Source organism: Eptatretus burgeri, chromosome 18 (assembly GCF_056783735.1).
Source record: "Eptatretus burgeri isolate ZD-2024b chromosome 18, Ebu_testis_v1, whole genome shotgun sequence".
Taxonomy (NCBI): Eukaryota; Metazoa; Chordata; class Myxini; order Myxiniformes; family Myxinidae; genus Eptatretus; species Eptatretus burgeri.
This window is the reverse complement of record NC_140978.1, coordinates 44,185,619-44,205,618: the sequence shown is the minus strand read 5'-3', so window position 1 is coordinate 44,205,618 and position 20,000 is coordinate 44,185,619. Positions and strand designations below refer to the sequence as shown.

The following is a 20,000-nucleotide window of genomic DNA, read 5'->3' as shown; positions in this document are numbered from 1 at the left end:
GGATTCTGTGTTTGGGGTTCACAGATGTAAGAACGTCCACCCCTTGACACACATTATATACTGTTATACACCTCGGACTTGGCCCTCGAGTGTCCACAAAGGTGTATTATCTGCTTAGTTTTGTCTTTTGTAATTCCTGTGAATAAAATGAACCTAAAATCTCTTCCCCTTCCAAATCATATATTTTATAAGTCCAAGGAACTGTATCTATTACATCAACAATTTTAAAAAGTTCTTTCGTCCATCGTTCAGTAAAACCCTTTTCAAAATGAGATTTCCACCTATATATTCTTACGATATCACCAACTTTGAACTTAGGTTTTCTGACATTAATGTCTTTTTCATATTTTAATTTTGTAAATGTTTCTGATGGCTTCATATTCGTTGATGTGTGAATCGTGTCATTATACTTATCCACAATATCCTGAATAAAAGATGACCATTGTTGTGAACTGAGTTGTGTGAATTTTTTATATAGTCTCTCTTTTAAGGTACGATTAAAATGTTCAACAACAACTGCCTTCCCTTCATTAAAGGTACTGTATAATGTAATACTGTTATTTTTTAGAAAATTCATAAATGTCTTGTTATAAAGCTCTCTACGCACAGCAGTCGACAATTGTTTAGGTTTTCTCTTACTTTTATTAAATATCTGTTGAAAAGCTAACATAAGAGTATTACCTGTTTTGTTTTTTAAAGGGACAACCCACGCATATCTACTCCTCAAATCAATAACGGTTAAAGCCTACTTGTACCCCTTATCATTATTGAGTTCAATCAAATCAGCAGACCAGATATAATCAACTTCCTTGGAATAAACTTTCCTTCTCTGAAACTTTGTGAATATTGGTTTATGTAATTCATCAGCTAATTGCTCTTCAGTCTTAATGGCATCATTAGAGCCTATAAGTTTTTTGAATTTCCAAGTCCAAGTTTCAATTTAGCACTAATCATCTTCTTCACGATGAACCTATCAACTTTTTCTCTCAAGGTTGGATTTTGTATCAGAGACAAATTATACAACATTTCTCTATCGGCTTCATGCTTTTCTTCCAACGTTGTGGTATTCCCATAATCAATATCGTGTCTCATGCACACTTCATCAACTCTATTGATTGGTTTACTCCAGGATTTAGGATTGTCTGCCTCATCTAATCTTTTATCCAAGTTTGTGCCTGGACCACAGAAAGAATAACCTGGAAGATGTAATTCACCTGGTATTCCAGTAGTTGTAAATTTACTTCCTGATAAAAACTTTTGTATATCTCCTCCGAGTTTGTGTTTGGAGATAAATTGATTTTTTTTTGAACCACACACCGAACATGTACCTTTTTGTATAACCCTGTTATTTTTACTTTTAATATATGAAATATTTTTAGTATTAGTTTTCTTTTTACATTTGAGACAATAACTCATTTATTTATGAGAAAAATTCCTGCAGAGTGCAAAACCTTTTTAGTTTCCAACATGCACATTTGAATCTTAATTTTTAAAACATAAAGAATCCTTAGAAATGCCTTCACTCTCTCCTCCATTTATTTAAGAAAAAACTTGAATTAAAATGAATAGCTTGACGATGTCAATAGTCTTGAAGAAAATATTGCAAATAGACTTGTCAATTCTTTGTTTTCCTCCTCGGTGGGTTGAGTTATTTTCTGTAATACCACCAATCTTTTTTGAATCTCACTGGTTTCCATATTTTGATATTTATTCATTCTCTCTCTTTCCTCCCTCTCGCTCTCCTTTTCCTCCTTCTCTTTCTTCTCTCTCTCTTCTCTCTTTCCTCCCTCTCTCTATTCTCTTTTCCTCCTTCTCTCTCTCTTCTCCTTTTCCTCCTTCTCTTTCTTCTCCCTCTCTCTCTTCTCTCTTTCCTCCCTCTCTCTACTCTCTCTTTCCTTCTCTCTCTCTTCTCCTTTTCCTCCTTCTCTTTCTTCTCCCTCTCCTCCTTCTCCTTTTCCTCCTCTTCCTCTCTTCTTCAACTCCTTCCTCATCCCTTACTAGCCTTGAATCGCTTACACCCCATAGAATATTATACATATATTCATCAGGATTTCTTGTTATTCCTGTATCCAAAATAATTTTTTACAACAGGAAACCAATAAAATTTCTTTTGAATTTCTAAAAGAGCCTTACCTTTTCTTAACCTTATAATTTTTTCATTATTTAACATTCTAATTAAATCTAAAGTTGTCGGTTTATCAACATCAGCATAATGCCAATCTTTTATTGAAAATACCTCATTCTTATGTTGTAGAACATATTTATTAAAATATACCGAATACCCTTTTCTTGAAGGTATGCTTGGACACAGAAATGATAATTTTCTTGAAGCCTTCTTGCTGTCATTTATGTATTAGAAATATATGTTAGAATAATATTATGGCACGAAACACCTCCCCATCTTCCCATAGTTAAATCATTTTGTATTTCCTTACTTATTATATATAATCCTGTTTTTTCTGTTTTCATGAGATAAACAAGGGCAAAACCATTATTATATTTACCCTTATTAAATTCTTTTATTTGTTGTTTACTAATCGTGGCTCCACAAAACTCATTCTCGATACCAAGTGGATAATATTCTTCCTTACGAGACTGATTTAATTGTTCCAGGTCTTCGAGGTTAATTTTAAATGACCAATTATACCCTAAATCATTCATATCATACCCCATTGTTCTATTCTCATACAAACGATACGCCCTTCTTTATAAAAATTTATTTTAATTCGAACTGTGAATTCTGTATGATCTGAGATAATATCAACACTTCTGTATCTTTAGAATACACAGCCGTTTTATTTAAGTATATATATTGTGATAAATCGCTTAATCTCACCAAGTCAGTCGGGCTTGGATAATTTTTTAATTTATAAGCATTTTTCATGTTAATATTTTTGTTTATATTATATTTATGTCGTTCAGCCTGTGCCTTTGTGTAATAATTTGATAAATCAATATCCAGTTCTTGAGATACACCAAAGATAGAACCATCTTTACCAACATAAGTCATTTATATTAGATTAAAAATAATATCATAAAATTTTTAATTTTGTTGAGTTGAAATAACACATATAGACATAATTGACCACAACACTTGGAATTTAATTCTTGGACTTGAAATGTTTGATAAACACCATTCTGTAAGAATTTTATGACTTCAACAGGTGGTGGAAGACCAAAACTATCAAAATAATATTTGTCTTGACTATTAAAAATACAAACCCAATGAGAACCGCTCCCATCATTATCTTCTAAGTTCATAATAATATTCTTTGTATGTTTCGACACATTTGTTAATTCATCTCTCATACAAATAACCACATTATGAATTTTTAATTTCTTACAATATTTGGCAAGTTGTAAATTTGATGTTGTATTCTTTCCAAATTCTTTCAACCACTCATCAATGCTCATTTATTTATTAGAAAGATATAATCCATTACCTCTTTTCGTTAATTTTACACCTGCTTGTGCTATAGAAGAAAGCATATCTCCAACTAACAATCTCGCTTTATCAGGCAGACCTTCAAGTTTTTCAGCAAAATCTACAATTACACCACTTCCACTAATTTGTTTCTCCAACTCTTTGTTATGTCTTTCCAATTCTTTTTTGAGCCTGGAGTTGAGCCTTCCTTTCGTTGGCAGTTTTGACCGCTGTTGAAATACCACCCGTCAATGCTCCAACCGCACTTAAACCAGCAAATAAAGGAATTAGAAATGGGAGAAATCCTCCACTCGTCTCTCTTATTGAATATTTTTTCAACATTGGTTTTGTCATTTTAATTTTAAGTGAGCCAGTGTCATTCAAGATTTTAACCTGTTCTCTTGTGAGCAAAACATCAATTCTTACTGCTCCTTTTCTCTCTGAATTGTATTAACGTTAATCGTACAAGGCTTTTGATTTTGAACACAAGATGATAGTTTATGAAGATTGATTTGATTAACATATACCCCAGTTGGTACTTTGCCACTCATTTATTTAACAAAAAATTATGTGAGACTAATCATCACACCATTATCTGTATTAATCTGCAATTCTGTTTCTTCCAAAAGCAAACAATATGTATCAACTTCTTCACTCTCTCCTCTTTCAATGTATAGGGAAGTATCCACTCGATTAGACTTTATAGTTTCCTTTGCGCGCTCAGGTCAAACGCATAGATTGTATACAAACTTTTAAATGCTGTCATATCCAAAATAGGTTCTTTATTTCCATTACTTTCACACACCTTTTGGTAAGACTTGTATGCTTCAGCAAAATCATTTTTTTCCCAATTAATTTCCAATCTATCTCGTGGATAAAATGTTCCATCTAGAGAAACGCGAAGTTGTTTCACCTTAGCATTATCACTCAATGCATTATTCTTATCAGTCGCAGTATCACCATCTGGCTTTTTAAAAATGATCCACAGATATCGTGGCTTTCCTTCCAGAACACCCAAATTCCACGTGTAAGTAGTTTGATTGAGTTTAACGTGTTGACATCTTCTTTTGAGGTATGATACACTGAGTGGTTTCTTTGAGTTAAGTCTTCGATTCAACATCTCTTCTGTTTTAAGATTAGGAGTATATTCACTGATATACCAACTCATCTCCTCAATTACAAATTTATTCTGATCACCAAAGCATTACCAACACCAAAAAGCAATCTATTTTCATTATCATTCCTTTGTAGTTGAAATCTAATTTTAAGACCATACAGAACTTTATCATGATCACAAAATCCAAATATACCTTTAAGAGGAACCGCCACAGTAAAACTATTTTCTGCTTTTGTATCATCATTATACGCTCCTTTCCTTTGAATATATCCAGGGTCTGTGTTTGTTCCCCTTGACATATCAGGAATAAAACCTTCGACAGACCCCTTTCCCATTCTATCACTGAATGTATAGAGTGTAAATTTTATCATTTCAGATACAGCAGAGACATAATCAACCGCTTCAACTTCTTGTGTTCCAATATACAAACGCACACTATCAAACATTTTCCAGAAGAAATCATTTACAAGTGTAGCGTTTGTGTTATTCCCAGCTTTAGTGAATTTAAATTTACACAACAAGAAACTTTCGGAGAGATTCAAATAGGTTTGTTGATTATTTATTTCAAAACTTTTTGTACCATTCGTATTCCAGTCTGTTCCAGTTATTGCATTTACCTTGAAGTAATCTTCTTTTTTAGTGGAGTTTGAGATAATAATAGTATCATCCAAATCATAGATACTATCAATTGCTTCCATACTTGTATTTATTTAGGAAAAAAGATGTTAAAACTTTGAAACCCTGATCCAAGTATTTGAATTATTTTCTGTCGTTCTTGGGGGGACAACTGAGTTTTACCTTTCTTAATTTCTTTTATTGCTTGTAATTTATGAGATTCCTTCTGAGCATCTTTTTATACTCTTACAGCACCTGCTACATTTCCCACAGCAGAAGCAGTTGAACCAATTAGGTCTTTATGTTTAAGAATAGTTGAACCAATACCCATGAGAGTATCAATTATCCCATCTCCTCTAAATTGATGTCCGACACCCCTTTGTCTCTTAGGTTTATAGTATCCTCTACCAAGATACATACCTTCACCCTTGTAGTACGGGGAAAGGAACATCCCATCCCCTGTAATTATTTTATATTTTCCCAACTCGTGCTTCCTCACAATAACCATCGTATTTATTTATTGAAAAACTTCACGTAGGTGAATTCTGATGGATATAACTTCTCCATTAAAAGAAATCACACGATTATCTTGGTCGGTTATCCTAAAATTTACTCTGTGTATGGTTTTTCCTGACACAGGTAGATAAACCAAATTTTTAGGTTCCATATTGAATTTATAACCAATTGGGGTTGAGTATGCGCTGAATGAAAATATTGTATTTGTTTTTAATCCATCATTATAAGCACCATCAATCAAATCACAGTGAATTAACACCGAATTTATTCCTGAGGATATGATCTCATCAATGATCTCTCGGACTCTCTGGAAAATCCTCTATTTCTCTTTGCCGATGACTCCACCCTCTGCCGTACCATCTGTCATCCCTCAGACCGGCAAGCAGCAGCTTCTTCGCTCACTGCAGATCTGGATAAAATCACAAACTGGTCCAACACGTGGAACATGTCTTTCAATCCAGACAAATCTCACACTCTCACTATGTCTCTTCGAAAGGACCGTTTACAAAACCCCCCCATCCACTTTCTCAACAATCCTCTGGAAGAAGTCTTTTCTTTCAAGCTTCTGGGTCTCACTATCTGCCATGACCTTTCCTGGGAAAGTCACATTTCCAACCTTGCCTCAAAAGCCAGTCGCCGACTGGGAATCCTCCGTCGTGCAAAGTCCTTCCTTGGCCCTCTTGAGCTCCTGACCACTTACAAAGCTTTTGTCCGTAGCCTGATGGAGTACTGCTCTCCCTCTGGGCTGGTGCTCCTGCCTCCCACCTTTCTCGACTTCACGCTGTCGAAACCAGGGCTTTTAAGATCATTGGCATCTCCCGCAATGAAGCTGAGTCTTTGGGCCTCTCACTCAATCACCGCAGGTTGGTCGGTGGTCTTTCTGTCTTCTACCGACTCCTTCTCCAGCCTTGCCCCCTGCTTTCTCTGTGATTTGTCCCAACCACATTTCCACAGGGCGCTCAAGGTCCGCCAACAACCCCCTTCTGGTAAAACTACCAAAATCACGAATCACTGCTCATCTTCACTCTTTCATTCCTCTTTTTTCCCGCCTTTGGAATAAACTTCCTCACTCTATTCTTTCCCATTCTTCCCTCCAGGCTTTCAAAACAGCTGTTCACCACCACCTCTTATCTTCCCCATCCAAATCCTCGATCTTTTCTACCCCGATAATCCACCCAAGCCCACTTCCTTCAATTCTCCTGCTTTCCTTCCTGAAAGTCCCTTTAATGTCCATCTTCCCTCGCCATGTTCCCCGTCCCATCCCCATCCCTCTCCCTTCCACAGTTCACCTGTGTCTATTCCCCAATGTTTTGTCCCTTCCACTCCCGCCCCTCTTGTCTCATGCCTCCTTGCTGTGAGTTGTGTGTTAGCTCTCATACGAGCCTCGACCAAGGTATAAAAAAAAAAAAAAAAAATAAAAAAAAAAAAAAAAATTTGAATGACATTATCACTGTAAAACGTCCCATTAGTTTCAATCTTTTTTGAGGAGAAACCTAATAACTCTCTAAATGAATTATCAATTGTGAAATCAACCTTGTAGTTATTTTTAACTTTAATCGTTGATTTTGAAGTATGTTTTTGAATGTTTATAACAATATTTTTTGGTTCATCACCCTGTTCTTTCATAAGACGAGCAATTTCGGAAGATATTTGAGAAATCTCGTATGCTCCGGGTGAGACTGTTATCGTTTTGTATCCACTTCCCGGATTATAACTAAACTTGTCATTTTTCTCGGTTATATTAAATAAGGTATTATAAGTCTCCATGGACAATAAAGATGCCTCATATTCTTTGTTGTGTCAAGTTGTAGTGGGTATGGGAATGAAGATGTGTGGTCGCTTGTTGTGAAATTAAAACTCAGGATTGTGCTTCTCATCTTATTTAATATGAGATAAAATGTCTTTATATTGAGATTTATTAATTATTTTCATGTTCATCAACTGGTCTAAAATGGCTGATGCTTCATTAAAACAATTGTTATTTCCAGCCTTCTTACTGCCGAACAACAATAACAGTCTATTAACTAATTGCGATGGGTCATTTGGAAGAAAACTAATACCTGAACCAAGGATACTTAAAGCCTGAATAATGTGTTTCTCCTTCTCATTCTTCCTACTTTTACCAGAAAGAATAACCTTATAATTTAGAGTGTTCAGCAAATCAATATATACTCTATCATCATTATTTTCCATATCCAATGGTTTATCAATATACTTTGATTCATCCCTCACAGTTGAACCTTGTCTTCCATCTTTTGTGAGAAGAAACATTAATCTCGGAGTTAGTTTAACAGGGGTTGAGCAGAACTTAAGAACCTTAATTCATCATTAAATATCAATACCTTTTCTTGAACAAGATGAAATATTGCTGGTTGTTCTGTTGGAATGAGTCCTGCTTTGGTTTTTGAATCCGCTGAATATTCATTGTTTTGAACAGCATTCACAATATAATCAGGGGTTGATTAATCTCTTCCAGTTGTTGAAATAAACCTTCATCATCATATTCTAATTCTCCTAAATGCTCTAATTCTTCCTCCGTCATTTGACTGAAATCTTTTAACATTTGAAGCTTTCTAGGAGTATATTCTACTGTGGGAACTGTGGAAACATCTTTCATTTTTCTTGGGAAGTTTTTAAAAGTGGTTTAAAAAATTTCTCTTGTTTTTTTCAAATGCTTCTTCGCCCGTTAGTTTCTGTCTGCGTTTCTTCTTTATGTCTTCCTGTTGTTTTACAACTTTTGAAACCAACTCTTGATGTTCCTTAAATCTTCTTGCTCTTTCTTTTGTATCCATTTATTTATTGTAAAATATCATTTAATGAATTGTAAAGATCAACAGGGAAATTTTCCTTTTCTTCATCATTCAAGTAGATGTGTTCAAATAAATCCTTTTCTTTAAATATTTCATCAAATTCTTTATTAACATTAATGCGAGTTGTAATTTCTTCTTCACTAATCCTTGCATCTCTGCTTTTCATACGTTTGCGTTGGAGTTTCTTCATCAACATCAAAACCGAATGATAAAATCTTCACTCCGCTCAGATATTTAATAATTTGTCTCGTTCCTTCTGGATTAGTTTCAATATCCCAACACCACCAGATTTTAGTTTCTTTAACTCACTCTTACAATGTGAATATTTTGTTGTACCAAGAGAAACCTCCTCAAATATTTGTCCTTCATTCCTCAATCGCATATGTTCCTCCACTGAAATATAGTGATAATCTTCACCTTTTACTTCTCCAGGTCTTATTGCTCTAGTTGTTGTTGATACAATGCGTATCACGGGGTGTTTTTTAAGTAAATTTACAATATTCTCATTTGTACTACACAAGAACCTTGATTTATGAAAGTTTTTTTCCAGAAGCAGATTTACCCACAAGATTTATAATAATAGTTGTCATTTATATATGTAATTGTTTATAAAACAAAAAATATATCCCTTAATATCTCATCTTGTTTCACAACAATATATTTATATTTTTCAGTCGTGTGCTTCATATAATCCTCAAATTTCTTTTTTACTACATAATGTAGAACAATAATATCTCCAAAAATTATTGATATCTATTGAATTTAACTTGAATAAAATAAAAGTATTAGCATTGTTTCTGATGGAACGACGAGGAAGTTGAAAGTACGATTGACTAAGATAAATACAATTACAAGAAGAATGTCTCCCTCTTGTGTAGTAGCTGTCCATTACCGTTTGGTTTCTCTCATTAACACAATCATCAAAGATAACGAGGTTCTTTGATTTATCCAAATCTTGGGGAGACGGTATATCATCCGTATTATCACTAAGAATACAAGTTATAAGATTTGATTTCTTTTTACATCTCTGTGTATCACAAAATAGTTGAATTATATCTTCAATGTTATAATCATTTAGGTTTTTTTTGACGTTTAAATAAACCTATTATATCTTCTTTTTGAAGACCAGCATTAAAACCTTGTGAGAGTAGTTGATACTCTGGTTGAAAACTCGACTTTGTGAAAATTATTAAATTATCATAATCTAAAAAGTTGGGAGTGAGGAGCATTTTTAAAAGTAAGCAGGTTTTTCCACATCCACTTGAACCAACTATGAGACATCTTAATGAATTTGGGAGATTTTTATGGTTGTTAAATTTTATCTTATTTTCCCAAATAGGTAAAAAATCATTCATTTATATATTTGAAAAACAGGTTATTTAATTTATTATTGGCTTTTTTAGAAACTCTATATTTTATCCTAAGTTCAGGTTTAATTTCTTCAGGTTTAATTTCAGTTTAACTTCAGGTTCAGGTTTAATTTAATTCAGGTAACTACCTGATGGAGTACTGCTCTCCCCTCTGGGCTGGTGCTCCTGCCTCCCACCTTTCTCGACTTCACGCTGTCGAAACCAGGGCTTTTAAGATCATTGGCATCTCCCGCAATGAAGCTGAGTCTTTGGGCCTCTCACTCAATCACCGCAGGTTGGTCGGTGGTCTTTCTGTCTTCTACTGACTCCTCTCCAGCCTTGCCCCCCCTGCTCTCTCTGCGATTTGTCCCCACCACATTTCCACAGGGCGCTCAAGGTCCGCCAACAACCCCCTTCTGGTAAAACTACCAAAATCACGAATCACTGCTCATCTTCACTCTTTCATTCCTCTTTTTTCCCGCCTTTGGAATAAACTTCCTCACTCTATTCTTTCCCATTCTTCCCTCCAGGCTTTCAAAACAGCTGTTCACCACCACCTCTTATCTTCCCCATACAAATCCTCGCTCTTTTCTACCCCCGATAATCCACCCAAGCCCACTTCCTTCAATTCTCCTGCTTTCCTTCCTGAAAGTCCCTTTAATGTCCATCTTCCCCTCGCCATGTTCCCCGTCCCATCCCCATCCCTCTCCCTTCCACATTTCACCTGTGTCTGTTCCCCAATGTTTTGTCCCTTCCACTCCCGCCCCTCTTGTCTCATGCCTCATTGCTGTGAGTTGTGTGTTAGCTCTCATACGAGCCTCGACCAAGGTATACAAAAAAAAAAAATAAAAAAAAAATAAAAAAAAAAAATTTCAAGATAATCCATTATTTTATTTATACAATATCTTGTGTTGATATTTCCCTGAAAATTACATCCATGAATAATATACAACAACAATCCTTTGAACATTTCTCTTATACGTTCAGTTTCTTCCCTTGTAAGGAAAGGTGTGTTATCATCCTCATACTTTACATTCATTTCTCTAATCAATCTTGTAAAGTAATTCATTTTTGGTGTAAATCTAAAAGAATTATTTTCCTTTTTTTTATTTTTTATTATCATTAATTAGAAGATAATCACAGAATATCCATTGTTTATAGTCTTTTGACTCTGTGTTTAATCCCCGTCTTTCACACGCAGGACAATTCTCAAATTTGTCATATGGAGAATCAGGAAAGTCTAGCATATTTATAAAGTAAAACTTTACTTAAACTGAAATTCATCTATACTTTCAGTTGTATATTACCATCGATATCGATATACTTTTTTTCATTATCAGATTCAACGACAACATTTTTTATATTAAAGGTAATTTTAAAATTATCGTTAACTACTATTGAACGAAATGTCATTTCACCTGATATATTAACATCCTTTATTTCATCAGGATTTACATCTTTAAGGTTGTTGAAAAAAAATACAAATTTCTCCTTGCATATTACAGATGGTCTTATCTTTTCTTTCTAAAGCTTCATCCATAAGGTTTTTGTTCTTTGATACTTTTTCTTGTTTCATTGCTTTTTCTAGTTTTGAATATATTACTAGAAGGAGAGGAGAAACTTTTGTTAGAGATACTTTAATTGATGTTCTACCAGGTATACTAAAAGCCCTTCCACTGAAGGAAATTGAAGAACTCATATTATTTACCATAATAGTTTTTATCCAATAGTTGTTATATTTATCTTTGTTCAATTTTACATCCTTGACATATTTCTCAGTATCTTTAACAGATGAAGAGATTGATTGAAACTTGTCTTTTGTGTCTTGAAACATTGTATTTATTAAGTGAAAAAGTTGGAGGATAAAAATGTTTTTAAGCACAGATTCACCTATTAATTAAACGAAATTTTCATCAAGAAAATTTTAGTTTAAGCAAAGTTTTATTCTATAAATATGGTGAATACAACGTACTGCGATGTTTGTAATCACGAATATAAACATTATAGAAAACACCTCCGAACCAACAAACACACATTTAATCTATTTCATCAAATATCTCCTCTTGAGTTGGAAAGAAAACATTGTGATATCTGTTCAAAGGATGTTTTGAAGAGTAGTTATAATCAACATCTTCAATCACAAAAACACAAGAAAAATGAGTTTAAAGTAAAGGGAGACTATTATATTAAAAACACTGATGGGGCATTTAAAGGGCATATAAAAATAAGGATTTTTCAATTTGGAGAACTCCGGTCCATCATCAATAGCTGAATCAATTGAAATAGTGAAACCCGATGTTGAAAAATTTATTAAAAAGACATTAAAAGAAATGAAAACTTTAAAGTTTTATATGGGAGTGAAAATGAATATGAAAAGACAAGATGAAGAACATACTCCTTATATGAGAACAGGTCTTCATTTTATAACATCATTTCAAGATTTTTTGAATAGTGGGGTTTATGAAGAACTATCAAGACAAGAGGAGGATGTTGATAATACAGTGGTAGGAAGTGGATTCAATATTAAAAAATCATCTTTTTAGATATACACATTCTAAAATCAAACCCTCTTAAAGCTTCTTCTTATATTGAATTACCAAAAGAAATAAAACGAAAGAAGGCAGTTGTTAATATTAAGAACAATGATAATAAATGTTTTCTCTGGTCTGTTCTTGCTCACTTTCATCCACCAAAATGTAATTCAGAAAGAGTAAAACAATATATGAAATATGAGAATACCTTGGACATTAAAGATTTTAAATTCCCAATGCCACTAACAGATATTCCTAAATTTGAGAAAAAGAATAATCTTTCTATTAATGTATATGGATTAACGGATACAAACAAAGTTCAAATATTAAAAATTTCAAACAACTATAAAAATGAAGAAACACACATTGACCTTTTATATTTTAGTGTTGGAAAGAATTCACATTACACATACATCAATAATTTATCAAGATTAATCTCTTCTCAGGTATTCAGAACAGCAAACAAAATATATCCTTGTAAGTTTATGTCTTAATTCATTTCATACAAAAGAACGATTAGAACAACATTCAAAATATTGTAGTAATCATAAATCAGCTGTAATTACAATGCCTAAACCTGGTGAAAAGATTTATTTTGAAGATTATAATAAATCTATCATGCACCCATTTGTGATATACGCTGATTTTGAATGTATCCTTAAAAGATAAATACTGCTTCTCCTAATCCAAAAGAACCATATACAAATAAATATCAAAAACATATTCCTTGTGGTTTCTGTTATTATATCAAATCATCTGTTGGAGAAAAGTACAACAAACTTGAACATTATCGTGGAAAAAATGCTTCACAAGAGTTTGTAAAACGATTAGAAAAGGATTGTATAAGACTCACTAAATTAATGAAAGAAACAAATGAACCGATGAAATTAACCAAAGAAGAAAAATTAGAATTTAGAATGAACAATATCTGTCATATTTGTGAGGGGGAAATTAAGGAGTCTAAAGTTAGAGACCATTGTCATCTTACTGGTAAATATAGAGGTCCCGCTCATTCCTGTTGTAATCTTAATTATAAATTACCTTCTTTTATTCCAGTCTTTCTTCACAACAGCGCCAACTATGATACACATCTATTTATAAATGAACTTTCAAAACACCAGGGAATATTTCTGCCATAACAAACACAAGTCAAAAGTATATTTCATTTACAAAAATGATATTCACAAAACCTATAACTCGTATTCGGTTTCTTGATTCTTACAAGTTTATGGGAACACCACTAGCCTACCTCGCATCAAATCTAAGCTCCACGGACTCTTTTCCAAATCTTAATTCATTCTTTCCAAAAGAGGAAATTCTCACTCAAGAGGAAATTCAGATTAAAGAGAGAGAATTCAAAGTAAAGAGGAAACTCTAATTAATGAAGAAATTTAACTGAAGATGAAATTCTAATTATAAAGAAAATCTGAACTAAAGAGGAAATTCAGATTAAAGATGAAATTCTGATTAAAGAAGGAATTCTTACGAGAGAGGAAATTCAAACAAGGAATGAAATTCAAAGTAAAGAGAAAATTTTACAAGTAAGGGAATTTATCCTTATGATTATATGGATTCATTTATGAGATTTAAAGAAACACAACTTCCTTCAAAAGAAAGTTTCTATAATAACCTTTATGAAGAAGAGATAAGTGATAAGGAATATAAACACGCACAAGAAATATGGAAAATATTTAAGATAAAGAACCTTGGAGAATATCACGATTTATATCTAAAAACAGATGTTTTATTGTTAGCTGATGTGTTTGAAGCTTTTAGATCACTCTGTCATAATAAAAATTGTTATGGATTAGATCCTGCCCACTATTTCACAGCTTCTGGTTTAGCTTGGAGTGCAATGTTGAAAATGACAAAACAAGATATAGATTTAATCAGTGATGTGGATATGCTTTTGATGATTGAGAAGTCCAAGAGAGGTGGAATATCACAAGTATGTTCAAAAAGATATGCTAAAGCAAATAATAAATATCTTCCAAATTATGATAGTGAAAAAGATAGTAATTATTTGATGTATTTTGATGCTAATAATTTGTATGGATGGGCAATGTCTCAATCTCTGCCTTATGGTAAATTAGAGTGGGTGGAAGAAAAGGATTATGAAAAGGCTTTGATGAATATTGTTATTTCTTCTCAAGAGGAATTGAATGACGAAGAAGAAGGTTATTATTTTGAAGTTGATTTGAGGTACCCGAGTGATCTTCATAATAAGCATAAAGATCTTCCTTTTGCATGTGAGAAAGAAACTCCAAAGAAAGAATGGTTAAGTGATTATCATAAAAGTTTTAATATTAAAGGTAAATCAACAGAAAAGTTATTAACAACATTCTATGATAAAGAGGGATATGTTTTGCATCAGAGAAGCTTTAAACAGTTTTTGAGAGAAGGATTGAGAGTAGCTAAAATTCATAGAGTTTTAAAATTTAAACAAAGTCCTTGGGTGAAAAAGTATATTCAATTCAATACAGATATGAGAGCAAATACAAAAGTAAAATTTGAAGGGGACTTTATAAATTAATGAATAATGCTGTATTTGGAAAGACTATGGAAAATGTTAGAAACAGGCAAACATTAGATTCGCAACATCTTGGAAAGAAGCTTCGAGATTGATAAATAAACCAAGTTTTGAGAGAGAAGAGGTTTTTTTTCAGAGAACTTTTCTGCAATTCATATGAAAAGGAAAGTATTGTAATGGATAAACTAATTTATATTGGAACAGCAGTTCTTGATTTATCAAAGATATTGATGTATGATTATTTGTATAATGACTTAAAGAAAGAGTATGGTGAAAATGTTTCATTGTTGTATATGGATACTGATAGTTTTATCCTAGATATAAAAACTGATGATGTTTATGAAGATATGAAGAAAAATATTGGAGTATATGATACAAGTAATTTCAGCAAGAAGAGTGAGTTATTTTCCAAAAAGAATGAAAAGGTTATTGGTAAGTTTAAGGATGAGTTGGGTGGAAAAGTAATGAGTGAGTTTATTGGATTGAGAGCAAAGGCATATGCTTATAAGTATGGTGAACAGATTGATAAGAGGTTAAAGGGAATAAAGAAATATGTAATAAAGAAATCAATAACTTTTAGAAATTATTATAATTGTTTGATGAATAAGAAAGCAGAATATAGGAAAATGAATACAATAAGAAGTTATAAACATAACATATATAGTGAAGAAGTAAATAAAAAGGCATTAGGAGGCTTTGATGATAAGAGATTTATTTTAGATAATGGAATAGATTGTGTTCCATATGGATATTGTATGATAGAGTGTATAAAATAGATTATGTTTTAACGATGGGAAGATGGGTTAGGGTTTTTGGGCTACTACTACTTTTTTCACAATATATAAATGGTTAAACCAAGTATTAATCAAACTAAAGAGTGGAGAAAATCTCAGTCTTGGTATATAAATGCAAAACATAATGAATGTGAAAAATATCAAATAAGTCTTATTGAAAAAATAACTAAAACAAAGGTAAATAAAACAAATAAGCGAATTAATTTAAAAACTAGTAAGTTAGAGGATGTAAAGAAAAAAATGAATATCCTTGAATGGACTGAAAACTTTGATGGTTATCAATTGAACAATGAAAAACAATTTAATATAATCTCAAAATGATATGTGGCTCAGGAGGTGGTCAGATGAGAGCATTAAGAGAAGTTTATCATTTCGTAATGGCACAAAAGGGGTATCTTAAAAATATAAAGATTCAAATGTTTTGTTTGTCAATATTTTAGATGGGGATTATTGTGCAAAGAAAATTAAACTATTGAAGGAATTTGAGAATGAACAAATCTTTATAGGTTCAATGAGTGAGCTGTTCAACCCCCAGGTGTTCAATTCAATGAGGTTCAACCTCCAGGTTAAAAGGGGAGACAAATAAATATACCTTGGGATAAAAAGGGGATTTATTTTTAGGGAAAAAAATATGAATCGCTGAAAATCCCCCATTCATTTACATGGGGAAAAGTGAGCCAGAATCAGTATTCTTACCCTACTTATCTCTCTCTCTATCTCTCTCTATCTCTCTCTATCTCTCTCTCTCACTCTCTGTCTCTGTCTGTCTTTGTCTTTGTCTCTCTGTGGTGGGAAAGAATTCGATTTCGACACAATGGATCAGCGTATCGAAAGAGAATATTTAATTTCATATATACGGAGGAAGAACATTCAATGATGCACTGAAGCATTCAAATTAACTTCACTAACTAGAAGCCTCAAGCTATCCCTCTTCCACTCATTTGACATCCAGAAAATGGGAGGGTGAGACATTTGGCAATTCAACGACACGATGAGCTGACAGCCACAAGGCAAAATAACTCAGAACTGTAATAGGTGTGTCTGTCTGTCTGTCTGTCTCTATGTCTCTCTGTCTCTTTCTCTCTCTGTCTCTTTCTCTGTCTGTCTCTTTCTCTGTCTGTCTTTCTCTGTCTGTCTCTTTCTCTGTCTGTCTCTCTCTGTCTGTCTCTTTCTCTGTCTGTCTCTTTCTCTGACTGTCTCTTTCTCTGTCTGTCTCTTTATCTGTCTGTCTCTTTATCTGTCTGTCTCTTTATCTGTCTGTCTCTTTATCTGTCTGTCTCTCTGTCTCTTTCTCTGTCTCTCTCTCTGTCTCTCTGTCTCTCTGTCTCTCTGTCTCTGTCTCTCTCTGTCTCTGTCTTTGTCTCTCTCTGTCTCTCTCTGTCTGTCTCTCTCTGTCTCTTTGTCTCTCTCTGTCTCTCTCTGTCTGTCTCTCTCTGTCTCTCTGTCTCTCTCTGTCTCTCTCTGTCTCTCTCTCTCTCTCTCTCTCTCTCTCTCTCTCTCTCTCTCTCTCTCTCTCTCTCTCTCTCTCTCTCTCTCTCTCTGTCTCCCTCTTTCTCTCCACTGCAGGTATGAACCATGTAGCCATCATGTGAATCAAAGAACTGACCTCCCAATGATCTTTGTACAGCAAGGTCTGAGAAATTAAATAAATAAACCCAAACATGAAGTGACCACCAACTCGGTATTTATAACAGGCAAGATACAGGCCTGACCCTTCAACCACCAAGCGGTATTCTTAGTCCCAGATGAACTCCTCATTGCCGTCAAAACGTAAGACCCGAGCTTCACCTGTTGAGTTCAGGTATCCAGGCGATGTGAGTTGGTGGTACCTTCCAGTTTGAATATGGATCTTCCCAACCAAAACCTGTTTATTTCCAGAAACCAACAAATTGCTGTTTTTCTTGCTCAAAATGGCAGTACCATGGTTCAATTCCAAACTCCAATCCGAGTTAAGATAGCACTCTGCATTGCCAAGATCAATTGTTTCCCCTTCTCTTTGTTTTGAGCTAAAGTGATCCTGACCACTGCTTGGTGGACTCTCAACTCTTCATTGTCCATTTAGGTTGTAAGCAACAACCTCATGAGAATGAATGTTGCTTTAAGATAATATTAATTATTTTCCAGCACATCAAAGTATGAAATGATAACTCTCCAGGACAATTCATGAAGTGGATATTAAATGAAGAATAAATAGCAACGGCAAAGTTAATTACAAATTTTACACTTTGATTAAAAAAAATGGCTCAGATGGTAATGGTGGTGGTGGTGGGTGTATGAGGGATGCAGGGAGGACCTTTAGTCCATTGCAATTGCATTTTAATATCCGACACAGAACGAATCTGATGAGCTTAATAACACCAGAGCTGTCTCCAATCACTTCATTACCTTCTAGGAATAGAGATTTAATTGTGAGTGGAACATGTGAGATGTATTATCTTCCATCCTGAGATCTTCCACCATGTTCTGTGCACAACACCAGGACAGCTGCTCCATGGTTACCTGTCTGAATGTCAGTCTGGGTTCATTTTCTGATGGAATACCATTAGACTACAAGCTGTCCAACTGCATGCTGTTCTTCGAGAGGTGGACATTCATCTGATTGTTATTACCCTCGCCAGAGGAGAGGCTATTTAATCTGGGTCCGTTTATCCATCTGTTTGTTACTTGGCAAAAAAACAAATCTTTTGACAAGTATGTTGATCGCTTCCACTTCATTATCTGTCTGCTCACCGTAAATCGCCAACAGGTCACAATTTGAAAATGATCTTCACGAAACCATCAAATGGTGGAGTTGGTGGGCCGACAGAATCCTATTTCTTTTCAAGGTCAATAGGTCATCATGGGCCAAAGATCAACAACTTTTTCAAATTTCTAAATTCCTCAATATTCATATGATTGACTTGAAATTTGAAGAGCATTTGCATATCAAGTCATTGAATTCAACCACCAACTATTTTTGAGGTCAACATCGGCCAAATTTCTAAAATCCTCAATTTTAATCTGATTAACTTGAAATTTGAAGAGCATTTTCATCTCAAGTCTCTGAATTCAACCATCAATTGTTTTTGAGGTCAGCATATGCCAAAAGGTCAGCAGAGGCCGAATTTCTAAAATCCTCAATTTTAATCCGATTAACTTGAAATTTGAAGAGCACTTGCATATCAGGTCAAGGAATTATTTTTCAGGTGGGCCTAATTTTTTAAGATGGGCATATCAGGTCATGAATGAACCACAATTATTTTTAAGGTCAAAATATCAACATCATCCTGATTTCTAAAATTGAGAGGGCCCAAAACGAAACATACATATATATATATATATATATATATATATATATATATATATATATATATATATATATATATATATATATATATATATATATATATATATATATATATATACACCCGTGAACCCATTGGGTTCCCGTTGTGACAGCGGTTGATGAAAACGAAAAATTAAAGGACACAAAATTTTAATATTTTTTTTCGTGGTCAAACTTTAACTTGAAGAACATTTGAGCATTTACCTCAGGAGTCATCGTTCGGCCAACCGGTTTCTCGAGCTATATCAACACATTCTCCATGGTTTGTCCGAGCGCTTTATGGATCGTCATACCAAAAGTTGACTGAATCGGGAATTGATTTTTTAATAAGTTTTTTTTAGTTGCCCGATTTGAACAAAACTTGATACTGCACACTGCAGACGAATGGTGAGTAAGGTGGCCCAAAATTTTTGCACTATCGTGTACCGTTTTGGCTGTATTTCGGGAACATAATATATATATATATATATATATATATATATATATATATACATATATATATATATATATACATACATATATATATATATATATACATATATATATATATATATATATATATATATATATATATATATATATATATATATATATATATATATATATATATCTATATATATATATATTTACAAAGAAATAAGAAGAGAGAGTGCGAAATATAGTGATAAAGGTGTGTTTTGAATATATATATATATATATATATATATATATATATATATATATATATATATATATATATATATATATATATGTATATATATATATATGTATATATATATATGTATATATATATATATGTATATATATATATATATATGTATATATATATATATATATATATATATGTATATATATATATATATATATATATATATGTTATATTTATATATATATTTATATATATATATATATATATATATATATATATATATATGTTATATTTATATACATGTATGTGTGTGTTATATTGTTACGAATCTGGAAGCCAT

The 20,000-nt window shown here is 33.1% G+C and overlaps 1 protein-coding gene across 1 annotated transcript in view; it reads left to right on the top strand.

Moving 5' to 3' along the window:
- Positions 1-20,000, top strand: part of LOC147009002 (N-acetylgalactosaminyltransferase 7-like) — a 581,063-nt gene that overhangs the window by 310,047 nt on the left and 251,016 nt on the right. The gene's annotated exons all lie outside the window — the stretch shown is intronic.